This window comes from Prosopis cineraria, unplaced genomic scaffold (assembly GCF_029017545.1).
Source record: "Prosopis cineraria cultivar Desert tree isolate PC_DT_omini unplaced genomic scaffold, ASM2901754v1 PC4, whole genome shotgun sequence".
Taxonomy (NCBI): Eukaryota; Viridiplantae; Streptophyta; class Magnoliopsida; order Fabales; family Fabaceae; genus Prosopis; species Prosopis cineraria.
Genome location: NW_026555335.1, coordinates 17,640,568 through 17,662,987, shown reverse-complemented (window position 1 = coordinate 17,662,987; position 22,420 = coordinate 17,640,568). Strand labels below are relative to the sequence as shown.

Sequence of the window (22,420 nt, the reverse complement as noted above, 5' to 3'; positions counted from 1 at the left end):
CTTGATCAATACTTGAAATAATATGGATTGGATGAAGGTAATAGAAAGATAATTTTATTGATGGTAAGAAAGTAAAGATCAAAATTTTTTCAAACTCTATGCAAGTGAGGAGTATAGTTGAGGCATGTTTTTACTTTTAAGATTACAACGTTGATATTCCAACTTGATTATAATTCTAACTTAACTAGAGTAAATTAAAGATAAAACTTAACTCTGATAATTACAAAAGATGGAACATCTTTTGACTACTTTTGACTTCTTGTTTTCTTTTTCAGTCATTATCTACTTTCTGTTTTCTTTGTAGGTCATCTTTCTTTTTTTTATCTGCTACTTTCGACTACTTTTTCTTTTATCAATAAGTTATTCTAAAATATTTAGATTGATAGTAGGGTCTTCATAATCTCTTTCTGAGATTCTTTTTTTTATCATAGCATTTACATTTGTGATTTACATATCCAGATAATACTTGACGGATCTTCTTTTTGGTGTTTTTTTGGATTTTTCATTTGATTACTTTTTATTTTTTCATACTATTGATTAAATTTTCAAACTAGTAAAGAGGGAATGAAATAACAACAAAATAAAAAAATTAAAGATATAGCCAACAAAGATAAAAAATAATAAAAAATGGAGAAAAATAGTTTAAAAAAAAAGAACACACAAAGAAGACAAATATGCAAAACAATAAAAAAAAAAAAAACAAAGCCAAAGTCAAAAGTTAAAAAGTACACTAAAGAAAATTAACTAGAGGTAGAAAAAACCAACTAAAGTCCTTCTAAAGTCAATAAAAAAACCAACCAAATTAGTTAATAAAATGAAAGAATTTATTATATTAATTCAAATCTCTACACTTGTTACTTTTCTATTATAAATTATGGAAAATTTTTATAATTTAAAGAAAATTTATATAATTATAATTTTAAAAAATTATTTACATTTTAAAAGTTTGAAAATTTATCCACAGCCTCTTTTTGAATTAAATTGAATAAATTTAAATTGATTTAAATAAACATTAATTTATTTCCTCATTTTAATGATTACCCCTTAGATGGGTAAGAATTATATACTTAGCCTTATATACTTAATATACTTACATTCAATCTAATCAAATTATGACAATTAGAATTTAATATGTAAATAATATTAATAACAAAAATTTATTATAGAATAAATAATATATAAAAGATCTACATTATGATTGTTAAACTTTCGAGTTGACTCTCTGAGTTTATCATTTTTACATTTCTGTCTCATAAATTTGTGTTAATTTACTCATAAACTCAGATTAGATGAAACTTAGTTAGACTTACGAGTTAACTATTCCATGTTTACTATTTTTACATTTTCGGATAATAAAATCATGTACACTTATTCATAAACTTAGACAAATGCAATCGACTAAACGTGCTAAACTTGTTGATTTTTAATTGATCAAATTAGATATATACTGTGTAGCACTTGCTTCATAGAAGAGGTAGAACACAATTAAAAGAAAAAAAATTAAAAATCAAAAAGAAAAAATAATATTAATAAAAAAACAACAAAAATAAATTGCCCTACTTCAAATTTTTTATATTGGGTATGATGATCTATCAATATATGTAAATTTAATGTCAATGATTTATATTTAAAATGTAATTAAATAAAATATGATCATATTTTATATTTTAATTATTTAACTATATATTTTTAATAATTATTTATTAATAAAAATAAATTCTTATAAGTTTACATTCGAACTTACAAATCAAGTTTACATCTTTATTATGAAATTATTTAAATTCATAATTTTGATAACCTTAATCCATATATCTTACTCCAATTAAAAACAAATAACGTCAAATATAAAATGTTAGGTGTCTTAGTTTTTTGACCATCATGGATATAGACTCATTATTTTTTTTATTGTAAACTATAAATAGATATGGAAAGGATAGATATTATTATCATAAAATAGAAAAAATGGAACATTTCGGCTACAAGATGGGATTGTCCGAGTCCACGACGACCTTTATTTTAATATCTTTATTTATTTATTTATTTATTTTGGCTGTGATGCGTCCAGCTGTCCACGGATGCGCGTAAGACGTGATGGCATTTGTGATTTGTTTGCGAGAGACGTGTCAGCAGCCAATTGTGACTGTCGATCTCTTCACCGCCTTGACGGTTTTCCTCTATAAATAGCGTTGATCACCTCTCGTTTGAGAATGTAGGTTGTGATGTAGGGCATCATGGTTGGGTGGCGAGTTTTTGTTCTGCTGCTTTTGGTAACCTAATGCTTAAATGGTCTAGGTTTTATTCTCTGTTTGATCTGTGGTGGTGGTTTTGCCTTTTGATATCCTGTGCAGATTGAGATATCTTTCAGAATGGATGATGGATAATTTTCGTTTTTCTCCTTTTGCGTCGTTTGGTTGAGTAACGTTTTGGCTTGGATTATGGTGGAAGAATTACGTTTTGAACTTCTGCTTATTCGATTGCCGTTTGCAGTTTGGAACACTTGGATTCTATGGGATTTTAAAGAAAATACTTTTCGTTCGTGGTGAATGGGAGATTGGAGCGGTGAACCGTGAACATAGGATATATGATTTGATATCTTCGATTTATCGTCTTAAATCCGTTAAATTGGTTTTGGCCTTTATGTGTTAAGTATTAAATTGGAACTTTGTTTGGGTGCAGTTGGGATAAGGACAGAGTTGTTTACAATATCGCTAAAGGTGGCATGGGATGTATGCAAGATTCGGTGATATCTCCCTTACCTTATATTTGTGAATATTTGTAAAGTCCATACTGTTTCGAGCATCAAGGTATTAGTGGGAAGGACTTGCTGGGAATTGGTAGTACTGGGAAGGACTTAATGATTATCATTTGTGTTTGTTCGTTCTCAAGGGTGGCATTGCGATGATCGGTGACGTTATTTTATCAGATTGTTTCTTTTGCGGGACTTATTGAATTGGTTATGCATCTTACATGGCATTTTTAACGGTTTCGCTAGCTGATGGTATATGACGATGTTTGACTGAGGTGTTGCATTGGGTTTTGCTTGGATTTTGCCGATGCTCTTAAAATATCACAGGGGCCTAGCACTTGGATTATTTTCTCTTTTCCCTTACAAGAGAGCTTTGGTGTCTGGAAATATTTGGCCTGTATCATATTATTAATGAATTTTTGTCCTCCATGGGTGACTAGAAGATTGTACTGGTGAAGTACTGAAGATAACATCTTTTCTTTTTTGTTTTATTTGGTTTTCGCTGATAGGTAGTTGAATGTATTGTAAACTTGTGTAAACTTGTATTATTTGAGCCGTGTTCTCAAAAGCTATGTAAAGATAGACATCTGTTCATACATGGACAATTTTTGTATTACAAGTGATGCTATGTCGAATAATCCCTAATTTGATTGTAGCTTTGTGGGCATTCCATGCACAATTTTTTTATTATTCTTGTTCTCTTCCGTTGTGGATCATTTGGCTTTAGTTATGCGCTTCCTTCTTAGTTTGCTAGTTCATTAAGATTCATTAATTATTAATTTATGCTTGTCTCACTAACTCCTGGGGGCTTGCGGCTTTAGCATTCAAAACTCAGTAACCTGGACTCGGCTGTGCTATTCTGGTTTTCTTTTGCAAAAGTCCGCAAATATAATTGTGAATTATATACTCAGTAGTAAAAGAGAATTCACTTTTTAATTTGGTTGCAGTAATTTTAGACACTGAGATTTCTGCATTTATTTGAAGGTTAATTGTCTTCATCACGTCTTATTATGTATCTGTTTGATATATACTAATACAGGTGTTTAATCGGAGATTTCTTCTTCTGCAACTGGTTAATAAAGTATTGGTTATTTTTTAATTGGCTATTTTTTTTTTAAAAGGGTTACCTCTCCCTATATAGCTACTTGATATCTTCTGTGAGCTTCCAAAAGTGATTCTAATTTTCTTGGTATCTCATCTAGGTTATCTTTCCATTAATTGGTGTTATCTGTGAGGGTGAAAGGAGCATGGCAATTTACTCCTCAGGTTCCTTTTAGGACCATTCTTTTTCTTCATTTCTTTTTTTCTTTTTTCTTTTTCTGTTTCTGTTCCTTATGTAAATTTCTTGAAATGTTCTTGGTGTTTTGATGACATCCCGTCTTATTGGATGTAGCAATTGTGTGTGTGTGTGTGTGTTTTTTTTTTTTTTTTTTGTGGGGGGGGGGGGTCCTGCAATTTTCGTTGCATTGTAGGCTTTCAAGTTTTGAAGAAGGAAAGGCTAGCCAGTGAAGATTAAGGTAGTCTTGGGGAGTTTCTTATATTATCTTGGTTTGATATTCAGGTATTTAATTGGAGGCTTGTTGTGGTGTAGTGGTTAACAAAGATCCCTCTTAGACTTTTGAGTCTTTTTCTGCATTTCAGTTATTTTCTATCCCTTCTTTCTTTTGTAAATTCCTTGAATTATTCTCTGGATTTTGGTACTTTGTAAGGTAAGTGCTCTAGGGTCTGCATTTTGGAGAAGGGGAGGCTTGACGATGAAACCTGAAGTTGGTAGTCTTAGGATTTTCAAACTCTGGGTTTGACATTTTGATGTCTAACTGGAGAGATATTTTGGTGCAGCTGTTTGACTAGTATTTCAATAACATGATGATGTGTTCCGCAAAAAAATTGGTTCTCTTCCTCTCTTCATGCTTGTATTGGATATGAAAGTGATTCTTTACATTTTGGATTACTCATTCAACAATTTTTGCTTCTAATTTGTGTTCTCAGGGCAAGAATGGAAGTAGTTTTCCTCTGGCTTTGGCATTCATACCTTTCCCTAGAATGTGACTCTACTTGATATTTTGGTTTTCTTTTGTGAATCTCTGCAAATATAATATGCAATTTTATAGCCAGTATTCAAAGATTTCCTCCTTGATTTCCCTCTGGCAATTTTGGATAGGGAGATGAAGGTTATTGATCTTCATTGTTTCTTAATATTGTTTTGGTTTTATTTGTAGGTGTTTGATTGGGTGCTTGTTAAGTTGTTATGAAGAACTAAAAAACCAGAATTGTTTTAAGAATATAAAAACAGAAAACAGGACCAAACAATCCCTTGGTTTCCCATCCAAGATGTCTCACCTGTAATTGGTATTTTAGGTTTTGGGTTTCCCCCTAATTTCAAATGCCGGTTTACATTTTGATATCTAGGTGTTTACTTGGAGGCTAGTTTTGTTGCAGCTTCTTTTAGATAAGACTGTGTTTCATAGTGTCTCATCCTGAATGTATGGCCTTTCAATGTTTTGTTTTGTTTCTTTTTTTTTTATGTTTTTTTTTTTTTGCTTAGGTAAAAGGAACATGGCTTTTCTTTTCCTGGATTTGTTTAGGTGTAAGAAGGTGACTCCATTGTGAAGGGTTATTTGCTCTCCGACAGCTCCTTTTAGATTTTGAGCTTTTTTATATGTCCATTATTTTTGTGTGACTTGATATCCGTGTGGTTTAATGGGTGGTTTTTTTCTGCAGTTTGTCAACAATATTTCTCAATAAGTTGGCTGGATTTTCACCAAAAAAAAAAATTGGTTGCATCTACTTGCTTATAATTTTTTTCCTGTACCCTTTTGAATATGAATATACATATCATGATGTCTTCGCCAAAATGTATAGCCTTTAAATTTTTTATTTTTAATACTTTGGTGAAAAGACCACCACTTTTTCGCTGGGTTCTTTTGGTTCAGTGGATGTGATTCCACCAAGAAGTGTCATTCATTGCAGAATTTTTTCCCGTTTTCAATTGTATTGGTTTGACTATTAGTATCTAGGTCTTTAATTTGTTGATTTTTTTTTTGTTGCAGCTGTTTACAATGGGTCTTGATAAGTTGCTCGGAAGTTTCATGAAAATATTTGGTTCAATCTTTCTACTTATGCCTTTTCTGCTATATATTTTTTGAAGTTATTATTTCTTTCATAGTGTTTCATTGAAAATGTATTGCCTTTAAGTGGAGGCTTTTTGACATAAGTGAAAAGAGCATGGCTTTCCTTTCCCTGTGTTCGTTTGGGTGAAAGAAAGTGATTCCACTTAGGAGGTTTATTCTTTCCCCGATGGTTCCTTTTTGATTTTGACATCTGATTTCCCCCCTAATTTCAAGTTCAATTGTTTTGTTTGACTTTTGAAGTTGAGGTGATTAATTGGCGAATTATTTTATTCTAGCTGGTTCCTAGAGTTGCACCAAAAAAAAAAAAAATTGGTTCCATCTCCTGCTTATGATTTTTTAACTCTGCATATTTTTGAAAATTACTGAGCTTCATGGTGTCTCATCCAGAAGTACGGCTTAATTGCAGATTTTATGACAGGTGAGATGAGATGAGCATCTCTTTTCTTTTGCCTGGTTCTTTTGTGGAAAGGAATTGATGCCACTTAGAAGGGCTATTTATTCATCAACAGCATATTGTTTTCTTTCCTTGGTTAACATGTATTTATAAGTGCCTTGATTTTCACAAAAAAATTGGTTACATCTTCCTCCTTAATTGTACTTGGAGTTTTTTGTCTTAGGTAAAAAGAGCATGGCTTTTCATTTCCTGTGTTCTTTTAGGTGAAAGTAACTAACTGATTGCATTGAAGGTTTATTAATTCCCCAACAGCTCCTTTTAGATGCCAAGTTTCTTTTTTCATTTTGTTTCCCTCAATTTCAGTTGTTTTGGTTTGACTTTTGATATCTTGGTGTTCAATTTGTGGCTTGTTTTTGCGGCCAGCTAACAGCCTTAATAAGTTTGCTGGGCACCCAACCTTTGGTTGAAATATTTTCCCCTACAGCTCCTTTTAGATTGAACTTTTTCTTTTTTATAATTTCGGTTGTTTTGGTTTGACTTTTGGTATTGTGGTGTTTAATTTGAGGTTTATTTTGTTCCAGTTGGTGAATAATCTGTGGTGATAAGCGGCCTAGATTTTTACAAAAAAATTGGTTACATCTTCCTGCTTATCCTTTTTCTTCTATGCATTCTTGGAAATTATTCTGCAGTCCGTAGTGTCTCAACTAGAATGTATGCCCCTTAATTAAAATTATCCTTTTTAGCTATTCAATTTGTTTTGGTTTGACGCTTGGTATCTTGGAGCTTAGTATGTGGCTTATTTTGTTGCAGCTTGTTAGGAGTCTCTATAGTTGTCTAGAGTTTCACGAACAGTCTGTCCTTGTTCCTTTTCTTCTAAAAGTCTTTTGACACTATTTCATACTGCGTTTTTTGATATAGGTGAAGAGATTGTGGCTTTTCTTTTCCGTGGGTTGGTGTGAGTGAAAGGAAGTGATTCCACGTAAGAGGTTTATTTATTCCTGAATGGTTCATTTTCGATTTTGAGATCTGATTTCCCCCTGATTTCAATTTCAATTGTTATGGTTAGACCTTATATGTTGGTGTTTAATTGGAGGCTTATTTTGTTGCAGCTACTGTCCAATGTGTCTCGACAAATTATTATTACATTCTGAGAAAAATTTGGTTACGTCTTTCTTATGCCTTTCCTTCTCTACACTTTTGGAAATGATTTCGTTTCATAGTGTCTTATCCTGAGTGTATGGCCTTCAATTGTTGATTTCGGGCTTAGGTGAGAAGAATTTGACTTTTTTCCCCTGGATTCATTTAGGTGCATAAGAAAGTAACTCCACTACGAAGAGTTGTTCATTCCCCAACAACTCCTTTTAGATTTTAAGATTTTTTTTATTTCAATTATTTTGGTGCAACTTTTGATTTCTTTGCATTTAATTGGTGGCCTGGCTTATTCTTCTGCAGCTGGTTAACAATATGTCCCGATAAGTTGCCTAGTCTTTCACGAGCAAATTGGTTACATCTACCTGCTTATGCCTTTTCTTCTGTATCCTTTTGGATATATGATTATATATATCATAATGTCTCAACAAAAGTGTATAGCCTTTAATTTGTGGGTTTTTTTTTTTGCCTGACATAGGTGAAGAGAGCACCGCTTTTCATTTGCTGGGTTCTTTTGGTTCAATGGAAGTGATTCCACCGAGAAGTGTCATTCATTCCAGAATAGTTTTTCTTTATTTCATTTTCAATGTTGTTGTTTTGACTATTGGTATCTTGATTTTTAATTTGTGGCTTATCTTGTTGCAGCTGGTTAACAATGGGTATTGATAAGTTTCCCTGGAGTTTCACAAAAAACTTGGTTCCCTCCTACTGCTCATGCCTTTTTTTTTTGCTATACATGTTTTGAAACTATTCTTTCTATCATGGTGTTTCATCAAGAATGTATAAGCTTTAAGTGGAGTTCCTTCGACATAGGTGAAAAGAACGTGGCTTTTCTTTCCCTATTCTTTCCTTGTGTTCGTTTGGGTGAAAGAAAATGATTTCACTTAGGAGGTGTGCTCATTCCCCAATGGTTCTATTTCTATTTCAAGATTTGATTTTTCCCTCGGCTTATTTTGTTGAATCTTGTTTTCTACGTGTCTCAATAAGTTGCTTTGAGTTGCATAAAAAATTTGGTTACGTCTATTGGTGATGCTTTTTATTCTGAAAATTTTTTGAAACGACTGTGCTACATAGTGTCTGATCTGTAATGTATTGCTTAAGTGGAGATTTTTTGACATTGGTGACATGAGCATCTCTTTTCTTTAGCTGTCTTCCTTGGGTATAAAGGAATTGATGCCACTTTGAAGGGTACTTGCTCCTTAAGAGCATCTTTTTCTTCCATTGGTTAACATGTATTGATAGGTTGCCTTGATTTTCCCAAAAAAATTGGTTACATGTTCCTGCTTATGCTTTGGTCTACACATTCTGGAAAATTATTCTACGTTCCATAGTGTCTTATCTAGAATACATGCCCTTTAATTTTAGCCTTCTGACTAAGAGCATGGCTTTTCATTCCCTGCATTCTTTTGGGCTAAAGGAAGTGAGTGCACTGGAGGGTTAGTCATTCTCCAACAGCTCCATTTAGATGCTGAGCTTCTTTTTTTTTTTTTTGCTATTTAATTTTTTTGGCTTGACATTGGGTATCTTGGTGTTTAATATGTGGCTTATTTTGTTGCAGCTTGTTAGGTGTCTCAATGAGTTACCTAGAGTTACACAAATAGTTTGTCTTTCTTGTGCATTTTCTTTTATGGGCGTCTTGATTTTTTTCTATAAGCCTTTTAACAGTATCCTGTCTTACATAATGTGTTTTGTCCCGAATTTGTGCCCTTTATTTAGAGTTCTTTGACTTAGGTGACTGGGTTCTTTGGGTGAAAGAAAGTGATTCATTCCCCAAGGGTTCATTTTCAACTTTGAGATTTGATTTTTGTGATTATAATATTCTGAAAAAAAATTGGTTACATCTTCTTGCTTATCCCTTTCTTTCTCTATATGTTTGGAAATGACAGTTTCATAGTGTTTCGTCCTGCGTTTATGGCCTTCAATTGTTGATTTTGGGCTTTAGGTGATAAGAACATGGCTTTTCTTTCCCTGGATTCGTTTAGGTGCATATGAAAGTAACTCCTCTGTGAAGGGTAATTCATTCCCTCAAAAATCCTTTTTGATTTTACGCTTTTTATTTCAATTATTTGGGTGTGACTTTTGATGTCTTTGTGTTATCTCTTCTTTTGCAGCTGTTTAACGTCTTGTTAAGTTGCCTAATCTTGCACAAAATAATTGGTTTCATCCACCTGCTTTTGCGTTTTCTTCTCTACCATTTTGGATGTATGATTATATCTATATCATAATGACTCAACCAAAATTTATAGTCCTTTATTTGAGTTATAGCTGCTTAACAATATGTCTTGACATGTTGCTTGAAAGTTTCACGAAAAAATGTGGTTCAATTTTACTACTTCTGCCTATTTGCAGTTTATTTTTTGATATTATTCTTTCTTTCATAGTGTTCCATTGAGAATGTATGGCCTGTAATTGTAGGCTTTTGATCTAGCGTGGGTTTTCTTTTCCTTGGTTGGTGTGGGTGAAAGAAAGCGATTCTTTTCTTTTCCTTGGTTGGTGTGGGTGAAAGAAAGCGATTCATTCCCCACATGTTCATTTTTGATTTTGAGATCTGATAGCGAGGTTTGACTGCTTTAAATGTTAGTGTTTAATTGTAGACTTATTTTGTTGCAGCTGCTTTCAAATGTGTTTCGACAAGTTATTATTACGTTCTGAAGTATTGGCTTAGTGTCTCATTGTGAATATATGGCCTGCAATTGTTTTATTTTGGGCTTAGGTGAGCAGAACATGGCTCTTCTTTCCCTGGATTTGGTGAAAGTAACTTCACTTCCAGGGGTTATTCATTCCCCAACAACTCTTATTTTGATTTTAAGCTTTCTTTTTTAATTTCAATTATTTTCCTCCGACTATGGATTTTTCTTTGCATTTAATTGGTGGCTTGGTTTATACTTCTGCAGCAGGTTGACAACTTGTCCTGATAAGTTGCCAAGTCTTTCACCCAAAAATTGGTTACTTCTATCTACTTATGCTTTTTTTTTCTGTACCCTTTTGGAAATATGATTATATAAGTGATCATGACTCAACCAAAATGTATATCTTCAAATTTAGGTTATTTTTTCCTGACTTTGGTGAAAAGAGCATCACTTTTCATTTGCTGACTGAGTGTTTTTCTTAGTTTGCATTTTTAATTGTATTGTCTTGGCTATTGGTATCTATGTTTTTAATTTCTTGCTTATTTTGTTGCAGCTGCTTAAAAATGTGTCTTGATAAATTGCTTGAAAGTTTCGCAAAAAAAATTTGGTTCAATCTGCATTTTTGAAAATGATTGTTTCATAGTCTCATCATATAGGGTTACATCTTTTTGCTTATGCCTTTTCTTCTCTACACTTTTGGAAATGATTGTGTTTCATAGTGTCTCATCGTGAATGTATGGCCTTCAATTGTTGATTTTTGGCTTAGGTGAGAAGAACATGGTTTTTATTTCCGTGGATTTGTCTAGGTGCATTAGAAAGTAACTTCACAACTGAGGGTTATTCATTCCTCAAACAACTCCTTTTTGATTTTAAGTTTTTTCTTATTTCAATTATTTTGGTGCGACAATTGATTTTTATTTGCATTTAATTGGTGGCTTGGCTTATTCTGCAGCAGGTTGACAACTTGTCCCGATGAGTTGCCAATCTTTCAAAAAAAAAAAAAAGGGTACGTCTACCTGCTTATGCTTTTTCTTCTGTGCTCCTTTGGATATATAATTATATAAATCATTCTCACTCATCCAAAATGTATATTCTTCAACTTTAGGTTATTTTTTCCTGACTTAGGTCTAAGGAGCACTGCTTTTCATTTGCTGTGTCCTTTTAGTTCAGTGCAAGTGATTCCTCCAACATGCAACTATTTCATTCCAAAAGGGATTGAGTGTTTTGTTTTGTTTTTTTTTTTCAATTGTTATTATTATTTTTTTTTTTTGCATTGGCTTGGCTATTGATATCTATGTTTTTGATTTCTTGCTTATTTTGTTACAGCTCCGAAAAATTTGTCTTGATAAGTTGCTTGAAAGTGTCTCAAAAAAAAAAACAAAAATAAAATTGGTGTAATCTTTACTACTTGTGCCTTTTCTGCTTTATATTTTTTGAGATTATTCTTTCTATCATAGTGTTTCATCGAGAATGGATGGGCCTTTAACTTGAGTTTTTTGACTTAGGTGAAAAGGGTATGGGGCTTTTCTTACCCTGGAATGGTATGGGTGAAAGAAAATGATTCATTTGAAGCAGTTCGTTTTCGATTCTGAGATTTTATTTTTGTTCCCTGATTTAGTTTGTATTGTTGTTGTTTGACTTTTGTGAAATGTCGGTATTTAATTGTATGCTTATTTTGTTGCAGCTGTTTGCCAATGTGTCTCCGCAAGTTATTATCACAGTGTAAAAATTTGGGTTGCATCTTCTTGCTTATGCCTTTGCTTCTCTGCAGTTTTGGAAATGATTGTTTCATAGTCTCATCAAATTGGGTTACAGATTCTTGCTTATGCCTTTTCTTCTCTACACTTTTGGAAATGATTGTGTTTCTTAGTGGTCTCATCATGGATGTATGGCCTTCAATTTTTGATTTTTGGTATAGGGTTGAAAGAACATGGCTTTTTGTTTCCCTTGATTCTTCTAGGTGCATAAGAAAGTAACTTCACTACCAAGGATTATTCATTCCTCAACTACTCCTTTTTGATTCTAAGCTTTTTTTTTTTTTTTTTGTTTCAATTGTTTTGGTGCGACTGTTGATTTTTATTCACGTTTAATTGGTGGGTTGGCTTAGTCTTCTGCAGCAGGTTGACAACTTGCCCCGATAAGTTGCCAAGTCTTTCCCAAAAAAAAAAATGGTTACATCTACTTGCTTATGCTTTTTCTTCTGTACCCCTTTGGATATATGATTATATAAATCATACTGACTCAACCAAAATGTATATCCTTTAATTTTTGGTTTTTTTTTTCCTGACTTAGGTTCAAAGAGCACCACTTTTCAATCGCTTTGTCCTTTTGGTTCAGTGCAAGTGATTCCTCCAACAAGCGACTTATTCTTCCAAAATAGATTGGGTGTTTTTTTTTTTATTTCTTATTATTTTTTTTGCATTTTTAATTTCATTGGCTTGCCTATTGGTATCTATGTTTTTAATTTCTTGCTTATTTTGTTGCAGCTTCTAAACAATGTGTCTTGATAGGTTGCTCGAAAATCTCGCAAAAAAAATTTGTTTCAATGTTTACTACTTGTGCCTTTTCTGCTATATATTTTTTGAGAATATTCTTTCTTTCATAGTGTTTCATTGAGAATGGATGGGCTTTTTACTTGAGTTTTTTGACTTAGGTGAAAAGGGTGTGGCTTTTCTTCCCCTGTAATGGTGTGGGTGAAAGAAAATGATTCATTCGAAGCAATTCATTTTCTATTTTGAGATCTGACTTTGTTCCTCGACTTTAAGTTTGTATTGGTGTTGTTTGACTTTTGTGAAATATTAGTGTTTAATTGTATGCTTATTTTGTTGCAGCTGCTTTCCAATGGGTGTCCACAAGTTATCATCACGTTCTGAAAACTTGGGTTGCATCTTCTTGCTTATGCCTTTACTTCTCTGCAGTTTTGGAAATGGTTGTTTCATAGTCTCATCAAATTGGGTTACATCTTCTGGCTTATGCTTTTTCTTCTCTACTCTTTTGGAAATGATTGTGTTTGATAGTGTCTCATCGTGAATGCATGGCCTTCAATTGTTGATTTTTGGCTTAGGTGGGAAGAACATGGTTTTTATTTCCCTGGATTCGACTAGGTGCATTAGAAAGTAACTTCACTGCCGAGGGTTATTCTTTCCTCAACAACTCCTTTTTGATTTTAAGCTTTTTCTTATTTCAATTATTTTGGTACGACAATTGATTTTTATTTGCATTTAATTGGTGGCTTGGCTTATTCTTCTGTAGTGGGTTGACAGCTTGTCCTGATAAGTTGCCATTTAAAAAACAAAATTGGTTACATCTACCTGCTCATGCATTTTCTTCTGTATCCTTTTGGATATATGATTCTATAAACCATACAGACTCAATCAAAAGTATATCCTTTAATTTTAGGTTATTTTTTCCTGACTTAGGTCTAAAGAGCACCACTTTTATAATAATTACAACGGAAAAGGTATGTGTGTGAGACATAATTAATCTATTAATTGATCTATTTCATTTAACTTCTATAAATATATCATATGTATCATAGTTTCATCTCATAATTCTTCGGATGCTAATAAAATTATTCTAGTGAAATTTAACTATCTCAATTCTTAAGTGACTGCACTAAAAATTCTTTTGGATTTTTTTCTTGATCAATGACAACTATAGCATTATCATCATATTGTATTATCATAGTGTTGTTACATTTGAGTTCTTTATAAGTATGTACAATTACAGCTTTGATCACTTCTAATCTTTCTAAAGGTGTAATTAGTGAGCTCCCTTGATTATGGCAACAATAACGTCACCAATATAGGCATATCATCGATTTATAGTTCCTATGATTCAAATATACATCAATTTACGGGCCTTGTTTTTATTAGCCACATTCAAATAGGTTTGAGGTTGAATTACATCATTTTTTTCCTCTGTTCCTTCAGTGCAAAGGGTGAAGGAAAAAAAGAGAGAGATTGTGTAAAAAAAAAAAAACTTACAATTGCAATTGTTTTTTTAACCCTAACAACCTCTTTCCTTTGGTTCTAATTGTTATGTTGAAATAATGAATTGAGTTTGTGTAGGCATTTTTGATGTTGCTATTGCAATAACTAGCTATAGTTTTTGTGACTCTGCCTATTTCATAAAATATTCTACCTAGTTTAATGACAGCTATCCAATATTTGAGAGATGCTTTTCTTGACCCCATACATGTTTTTGTAAGTCTTATTGTAATTGGCTTGTTTAAAAATATGCATACCTATATTTTTCCACCGTGGTGGGCATTTTATGACATTGCTCATCGCTTTGCTTTTATTTGTCTAGATGTGATGCAAGTAGGTTCAAGTGCTTGAAGAGCATATCTATTGAAACAAATATGATTACCTCTAAAGGATATTTATTTCATTCTTCATCTATGTTGTTTATAGAATTTGGTTTTTTAAGGTTATAGTTGATGGTTTTTTCTCCAATCCATCTTTACTACAGAATTATACATGAGATTTTCACCTCATACAGCTCCTCACGAATCTATATTCTATATCAATTTGGATCCTTTGTGAACAGTAAATGAATAGTGACACCTACGTGAGTTGCTTTTTTTACTTTTTTTTCAATCATCAAATTAAATCTTCTTATAAAACTGAGTCATAGGTCACGTGGACTATTCCAGAAGTTCACTGTTGCCATTTTTATGGCTTTGTTTTCCTTTACAAAGTTCAAACTTCAAAGCCCTTCATTATCCATTCTTTTCTCTTCAATTTCTCTCTACTTAGTGTGTGTGTGTGATTGTGAAGCGTAGAGAGAGTGGTAGTGTAATGTTGTACTTCTTATTGGACATGTAGAGTCTTTCGTATTTTGCTCTTCGCCTGCAATACTTTCTACAGCCAGTCTTTGCAAGTTTTTTGATCCTTAGAGGAAACGATTTTTTCTATCTGCAGGTAATCTTGCTCCCTGGTTTTAGGGTTCTGGTTATTAGTTTTGTTTTTTTTTCAAAGATTTATTTATTTTGCATATGATTATGCTGTCTTAGAGTCATGTTTTAGTAGTTCTCTCGACAAGTTTGTGGTAGTGTTTATCAATGACATTATAATCTATCAAGAGATGAAGAGGAACACGCAAAGCATCTTTATACTATTTTGCAACATTTAAAGGACAACAAGTTGTATGTCAAGCTCAACAAATATGAGTATTGGTTGAGATAAGTGAGATTTCTTACCCATGTTGTGTCAGCAGACAGGATTGCCATGAATCTGCATAAAGTGGATGTTATTTTGAAATGGGAAGCGCCTACCTCAGTAATAGAGGTAAGAAGTTTTTTAGGATTGGCCAGATATTATCATTACCTCATTTAAGGGTTTTTGCAGATTGTGTCCCTGTTGACCAAGTTAACTCGAAAGGATTAACCGTATGTATGGACCGACATGTGTGAATCGGCGTTTCAAGAGTTGAAGAGGAAACTAACGTCTGCTCTAGCGTTGATCATTCCTAACCCTCCTTTACCATATGTGGTATACACAGATGCATCATTAAAGGGATTAGGGTGTGTTCTAATGCAAGATGAACAAGTTGTTGCTTATGCCTCAGACAATTGAGACTGCATGAAGAAAAGTACTCGATGCATGATTTAGAGCTGGCACTAGAGGTCTTTGCCTTGAAGATTTGGCAACACTACTTGTATGGTTTAGTATTTAGGGTATTTAGTGATCATAAGAGTTTGAAGTGTTTGGTGGACTAAAAAGAATTGAAGATGAGGCAATGCATATGGATGAAGTTTCTCAAAGACTATAATTTTGAGATCAAGTACCATTCAGGTAACGTCAATGTAGTGGTTGATGCACTAATTCAAAAAACGGTACATGGCGCTCACATGATGATGTAGAGCATTGACTACTTGAGACTTTCTTAGAAACTCAGAGGAAAGCACTGCAGATGACGTTATGTAATGTGCACTCTACAGTGGTAACTAATGAATTCTAGAAAGAATTGTAGGCTACTTAGGTTGAGGACAAATACTTGTTGGGAATTTGTGAGGATGTTAAAGAGAGGAGAATCACAGAGTTTGAATTCAATGATAAAGGTTATGTGACTTATCAAGACTAGATTTTTGTACTGAATGATGAGGACTTCAGAAAGATGATCTTGGAGGAAGCACATCGTAGTGAGTACATGATTCACCCAGGTGCCACCAAGACGTATCAGGATATGAATTAAATGTAGTGGTGGCTAGGAATAAAGAATGATGTGGCAGAGTTTGTGGCTTGATGTCTGACATGCCAAAGCATCAAGATTGAGCACCAGAGGCCTATTGGTGTGTTACACTCACTTAAGATTCTTTAGTGGAAATGTGACATCATATCTATGCACTTTATCATTAGTTTTCCTAAAACTCAAGCAGGTTGTGATGCAATATGGGTGATTATAGATCACCTGACTAAGCCAGTGCATTTCTTGGCAGTAAAGATGACATATTCGCTGGAAAAATATGCTGAGGTTTATGTAAATGAGATAGTGAGGCTTTATAGGGTATCGAAGGATATTATCTTTGACCATGATCTGAGGCTCACATTGAACTTTTAGAGAGTGTTGCAGAGGGCAATGGGCACCAGATTGAGGTTCAGTATGGCCTATCATCTACTGACGGACGGCCATACTAAAAGGACCATTCAAATAGTAGAGGATATGTTGTGAGCCTGTGTGCTAGAATTGAGGGTTAGTAGGGACACTCATCTACCTTTAGCAAGGTTTGCCTACAACAACAATTATCACTCTAGTATTAAAATGGCTTTGTATAAAGCATTGTATGGAAGAAAGTATCGATCACTTCTATGTTCGATGGAGTTGAGCAAGAGGAGTTTGTTGGGTTTAGATTTGGTAAACCAAATCACTTAAAACATTTAATTGATTAAGCAAAAGTTGTTGATAGCTTAAAGTCGATAAAAGAGCCATAATGATCAACGTAGGAGGTCATTGGAATTCTTAGTGGGTGACCATGTGTTCTTGAGGGTCACACCGATGATTGACATTAGGAGATCAATAAAAGCTAAGAACTTGGCTCCTAGGTTTATTGATCCCTTTGAAATTTTAGAGAAGTTGTGACTTGTGGCTTATAGGATTGCCTTGCTGTTGAGTTTGTTAGGTATTCATGATGTTTTCCATATGAGCTAGTTGAAGAAGTATTACTTGGATCCTTCTCACATTATTGAGTCGGAAGATGTGGAATTGCAAGAAAGTTTGACCTATCGAGCTGAACCAGAGTAGATTGTGGATGTAAAAGATTGATAATTGAGAAATAAGACTATCTGTTTGGTTAAAGTCTTTTAGAAAGGCATGACTCCTTGTGACACAACTTGGGAAACCGAGGGCAAGATAAGACAATTGTATCCACATTTATTCTCACATGTATGTGATTAAATGAGATCTTGAATTTTGAGGGAAAAATTTCTAAAAGGAGGGGAGAATTGTAACATCTTATATTTTTGTTCTAGAAATTTTCAATATTTATAAGAGTATTTTGGTCAAATTAGATAAATTATTTGTTTGACGATGTTCTTGAGAGGCTAATATAGCTAATGGATTATTGGCCAGCCTTTGAAGAGGGTTATATTGGAGTTCGAGATGGTCATGGCACAAAAGGAGATTTAAATCATGGAACGCCACGATAGTTGAGCCAATGTGTCGAGGTGTATGTGCAATATTTGCACGTATCAATTTGCAAAATCAGACTGAAACTTAGAAGAGGGAAAGAGAGAATGCAAAGAGGTGACAAGTAGCAACCTGTGGGTGCTAAGGCTTGACCTTGGGATCACTTTGGAAGCATTTGGAGTAAGATTTAGCTTTGAGTAAATTTCTTACACCTCTCCCTCTCCCTTTATGCAAATTTTCTGAGGATTAAGGTATTGTAAGGCTGTGATTTCATATTTTCTTAGGTAATGGCTAAACCCACTAGCTTAGTTAAGGTTTTGGGGAGTAAAACTAAACTTTTAAACCTAGATTTATTGATTATATAATGATTTGGAGTTTTTGGCTATGGGTTGGATGAACCTTAAGTAAGAATGGGAAGATTGAGAACCATGTGGGTAATGTAATGGTGTCATTTATGTGTTTGAATGCTAAATAGAATTAATGGAGTGTGTTGGAAGAGTTGTTAAGGCTAAATCAAGGTTTTGGGTATGATGGGTATCCAAATTTATGTTATAAATGGGGTAATTAGTGTGTGAATTGATAATTAAAAGTTTAATCTTGTAGATTAACCTTTAATCAAGCATTGTGGTGCTAGTAGACATGTGTGGAGCCATTGTTCACCACGGTAACCCTTTTAGTGATAAAAGAGTTGAGGTAACTAAATTGCCTAAACTTTCTATTTGAGTGTTTGGATGGTTATGTGTCTATTTGTAAAGTTAATACTCTTGCTTTGTACTAGTATAGTGTTATTATGAAATGATTATGACTTAGAAACTCTATGTGAAGTGGAATGACAGCTTATGTTTTAGTGTTGTAGTTTTGGAAGGCTAAATGCTATTTTAAGTACAATTACTTGAAAACTCCTATAATTTTAATAGAAATGAACCCTTTAATAGAAATTATCTGTCATGGCTATGTGTGAAAATCTTTGAGCATGTTTGGCATTATTGTTGTGAGAGGGTGGTTTTGGGGACATTGTTTGGATGTCCTAATACTATGAGGGGTAGATTGGGCATCAACACCCCTAGTATTCGTGGGTAGGGGGAGTCTATGGTCCATAGTGAGTAAAGGCACCCTTGGTTGGGGCTACCTTCTACTAATGGTGAGTTTGGGCTAATCCTATCACATGAACTTGATCCTATCGAGTTGTCAGCCTGCAGACTTAGTTGAAAGATATAAGGAGGGTATAAGGTGGTGTATGAATCATGCATATCATAATATCTCTATATGTGTGGATAAATGACTTGATATGTATTCATAATGTCTCTTCACATATGCACTATCTGTTTTCACACACGAGTAGTTTGATTAGACTATTTGGTTATTAAGTCTTTAACTCACCCTGTGGTTACATTTTACAGGTGAAGGCTCCAATGGAGGCAAAGGAAAGAAAGGTGCGACCGAGCATCAAGGGGACTATCCAGTAATTATATAGTCCTTCTCATCTATTTGGTTGTATAACGAATTGTATATGCATATGCTAACTTAAGAATCATATATACTATTTTGTGTCACACTTGCATGATTTATGTTATAAACTATGGGTGGGATGTTGTATTATTGTTGTAATGGCTGTGAGAGGTCAATATACTAGTGTAAATATTAGTTTTGTATTGGTACAATGTTTGTTTGGCTATTTAAAAGATGATTGTATGTTTTACTCCTTGTGGAATTTATGTTAAATGGAGGGTTTTGGTGGTAAATTTTGTTTGGACTGTTGTTGTTGTGATTGGAATGCATGTATAGATTGTTTGTGGTCCATTGGAGTTGGTTCAAGTAGTTCTATGGTTATTAGTGCGTGGTATATAAGTTTAGACACCTTTATGGAGTTTTGGAAAGAAAATGTATTATTTTAGGTTTAGGTGTTCAAATTTCATTTGGTTTGGTATTTGGGTGTGAGATTGGTGCCATGGTTCTAAGAGCTATGTGTGGATACTTGAATCACTCGAATTGGACATCGGATAAAAAAATGGCACGCTTTGAATGTTCGTATAAAGAGTTGTCATGACAATGGACGCGTGATGTGCTGCATTGACCATTATACTGTGGCACGAGGCAGAGAAAGGGATGTTTTCCTCTATGCAATTCGCCGTGGTGCACATTGTTTTTTGTGGGTAAATTTTTCAAATTATTTAATATGTTTTATGTGATGACTCTTGCTTTCGTTATCTTGTTTAATTGGTTTTAAATTATTATTTGAGTTCAAACGATCCTTTAAAAGGATTTTATTAGGATCCCAATTTTTTAAACTTTTCTAACGCTTGAATTATGATAGCCTCTTATAAGGGATTTAAATATATTAGTTATCATAATGGTGTTCTGTGTGTTTGGTAATGTTAAGGATGACGTTACACAAGGTGTTGGAGTTAGTTGTCATTTGCTAAACAAAAAGAAAGTATGTGGCGTGTTTGACTTGAAGGGAGGGTGAGGGTTTCTCCGTGCCAACGTGATTGGGAAGAAGCAGCATAGCAAAGATTAGATGTTCATCACCAAATAGGGTAGGAGGTGAAATAAGTGAGGACAGAAAATTCAAAGATTATCATTGAGAGCTCTTGTAAGTGTGTTGACCTTCCTCTATTACTTTTTTACATTCCATCATAACTCTTGTGATAGTTAGTCTAAATCCTGTTAATTTGTGCCGCCCTTATCTATTTCATCACTTTTCCATTTTGGAAAATGTTTATCCCTATTTCTTTTCCCATTTAAAATTTAAAATCCCATGTTTGTTAGTCTTAGCTTGATGATGGATGCTTATGCAAGCTCTTGAATCGAGAAGGATGAAGATACTTATGTTAGCCAAATTGAGAGGTCATGTTATTAATTTCTTCTCTTAATTTTTTTTTATGCAAGTTGGAGCAAAACTATTATAAGTTTGATTATTGTTAGAAGAATAGAGCTCTTTCTTTTTAGGAGAAATTGACAGAATTAAAGGAGGAGTATACATATAGCAAAAACTTTGAGGTAAATCTGGTAGTAGTCAAGTTGATGACAGATAACATGATAGGAAGAGTTCATCTCAATAGCAACTAAATCAGTTGATATTGATAAAATCATGAAGTCCCTAATTATGTTGAAATTGATATTGAGCTAATTAAGTTGTTCATATTAATAGCAACAGCAACTTCATATCTATCCCTGCTTCAACTTATTTCATACATCTCATTTTTGTTGATAGAACTCTAGACTAATTTGTGCATTCGCAATGCTTAATTTGTTACTTTCTTTTTTATTGATTTTGTTTGGCTCAATCTTTATGCTTTCTTTGTACTGTTGCTTTAGTATTTGGAACAATTAAATGAAAAAAGTTAAAGTTGGCCTCTGATAGGTTATATTTGTTATACACTTTTATTTCACATTTAAGATCACATTTCATAATAGGAAACCCTAAAATATACATTCTTAGTGTTAAACTAGGGTTTTAGCCCTAGTGAGAAAATATGTATAATAAGAGTATTTTAGTCATTTTGCACTTTGTTGGGAATTCAAGAAAAAATTTAGAATTTGATGTGTGCATTAGTTTTAGGTCTATTTGGGTTGAAATATTTGGTCTTAAAGGTTGCATTTGGACTTAGGGTTGAAAAGTCAACATTTTAGCTTGACTTGCCAATTTGGCTTGTCTGACTTTATTCGCATGCATGCATGGCCACCTTAATTTTCTCATGTGTGTTTGTAAAGTTTTGAATGATTTTTAAAAATATATGCAAAAAGATATTAAGGTTTGAATATTTTGATAATTATCACATGTGCAAAATAACCTAGTTAAATTTCATGTTGTTTTCATAGGTGACACTTTACATGGAAGAAGTTTTAGTTGAAGACTTGGTTTGGCACATAGGGGAGCTTGAGCACGAAATTTCAGACCTGAATGGGCTTCAACATTGTGTGATTTATCAAGGCTAATGAGGCATACAAGAGGTTTCTATGCACTTGCACAAAAGGGATCAAGTTGACTTGTTAAAGTTCAAGATAATTGCAATGTGTTTGAGAAGCTTTGAAGACAATTCCTGATCTGATTTGAGCATGGTTTGGACATTATTTTCAAGGTGTTTAAGGGGAACACAAGTGCTTAACATGTCCATGCACATATAAGATTAGAAGAGCAACATTGAAATTATCACCCAAGTTGACTTGCAACCTAGACTCCCCTTAACCTTACTTGACCTAATGACTTGTTTTGAGTTTTGTGGCAACTTGTTTAGTAGGTAGCCATTTTCAATTTCATCCAAAACACTTTTAGAGAGGCTTAGGATCAATTTTTCAGATCATTTACTCACAATTTTGGATTTCTTCTTCATGTTCTTCATTTTCTCTCAATTCTCTCTTTACACCTCCACTCTTTCTCCTCTATATCTCTCAATCTAACCATTCAAATTTCACCAAACCACCACAATTCTATTCCTCTTTTTTCCCTCTACAAAACCTAATAGCTTTCATAAGGATCAAACCTTGTTTGCTTGGAGCAAAATTCATGGGGGATTCAGCCATAATTTTAGAGCTTCATCTTGAAGATTGCTTGAAGATGCAAAGCTAGATTCTTGAAGGCACTACTATGTAGAGGAGGAAACTTTGAGTTTGTATTATATCTAGTTGGATTTGAATTTCTTCTCTATACTTTCCTTTATCTAGAATTATAAATTTGTATGACTCTTTGATCTTGTAATTTCAAGTGATGATTAACATGATTGAGAGATGTTTGTTGCAA

The 22,420-nt window shown here is 33.5% G+C and overlaps 1 long non-coding RNA gene across 9 annotated transcripts; it reads left to right on the top strand.

Moving 5' to 3' along the window:
- Positions 1-4,201: 4,201 nt before the first annotated feature.
- Positions 4,202-22,420, top strand: LOC129309045 (uncharacterized). 9 transcript variants are annotated; one of them, XR_008592764.1, is made up of 3 exons: positions 4,202-10,133; positions 10,315-12,931; positions 19,080-22,420. It is a non-coding gene; the product is annotated as an uncharacterized LOC129309045 (long non-coding RNA). The 9 variants fall into 9 exon arrangements; XR_008592762.1 differs by lacking the exons at positions 4,202-10,133; positions 10,315-12,931 and adding exons at positions 13,520-14,975; positions 17,623-18,372; XR_008592761.1 differs by lacking the exons at positions 4,202-10,133; positions 10,315-12,931 and adding exons at positions 14,985-15,341; positions 17,623-18,372.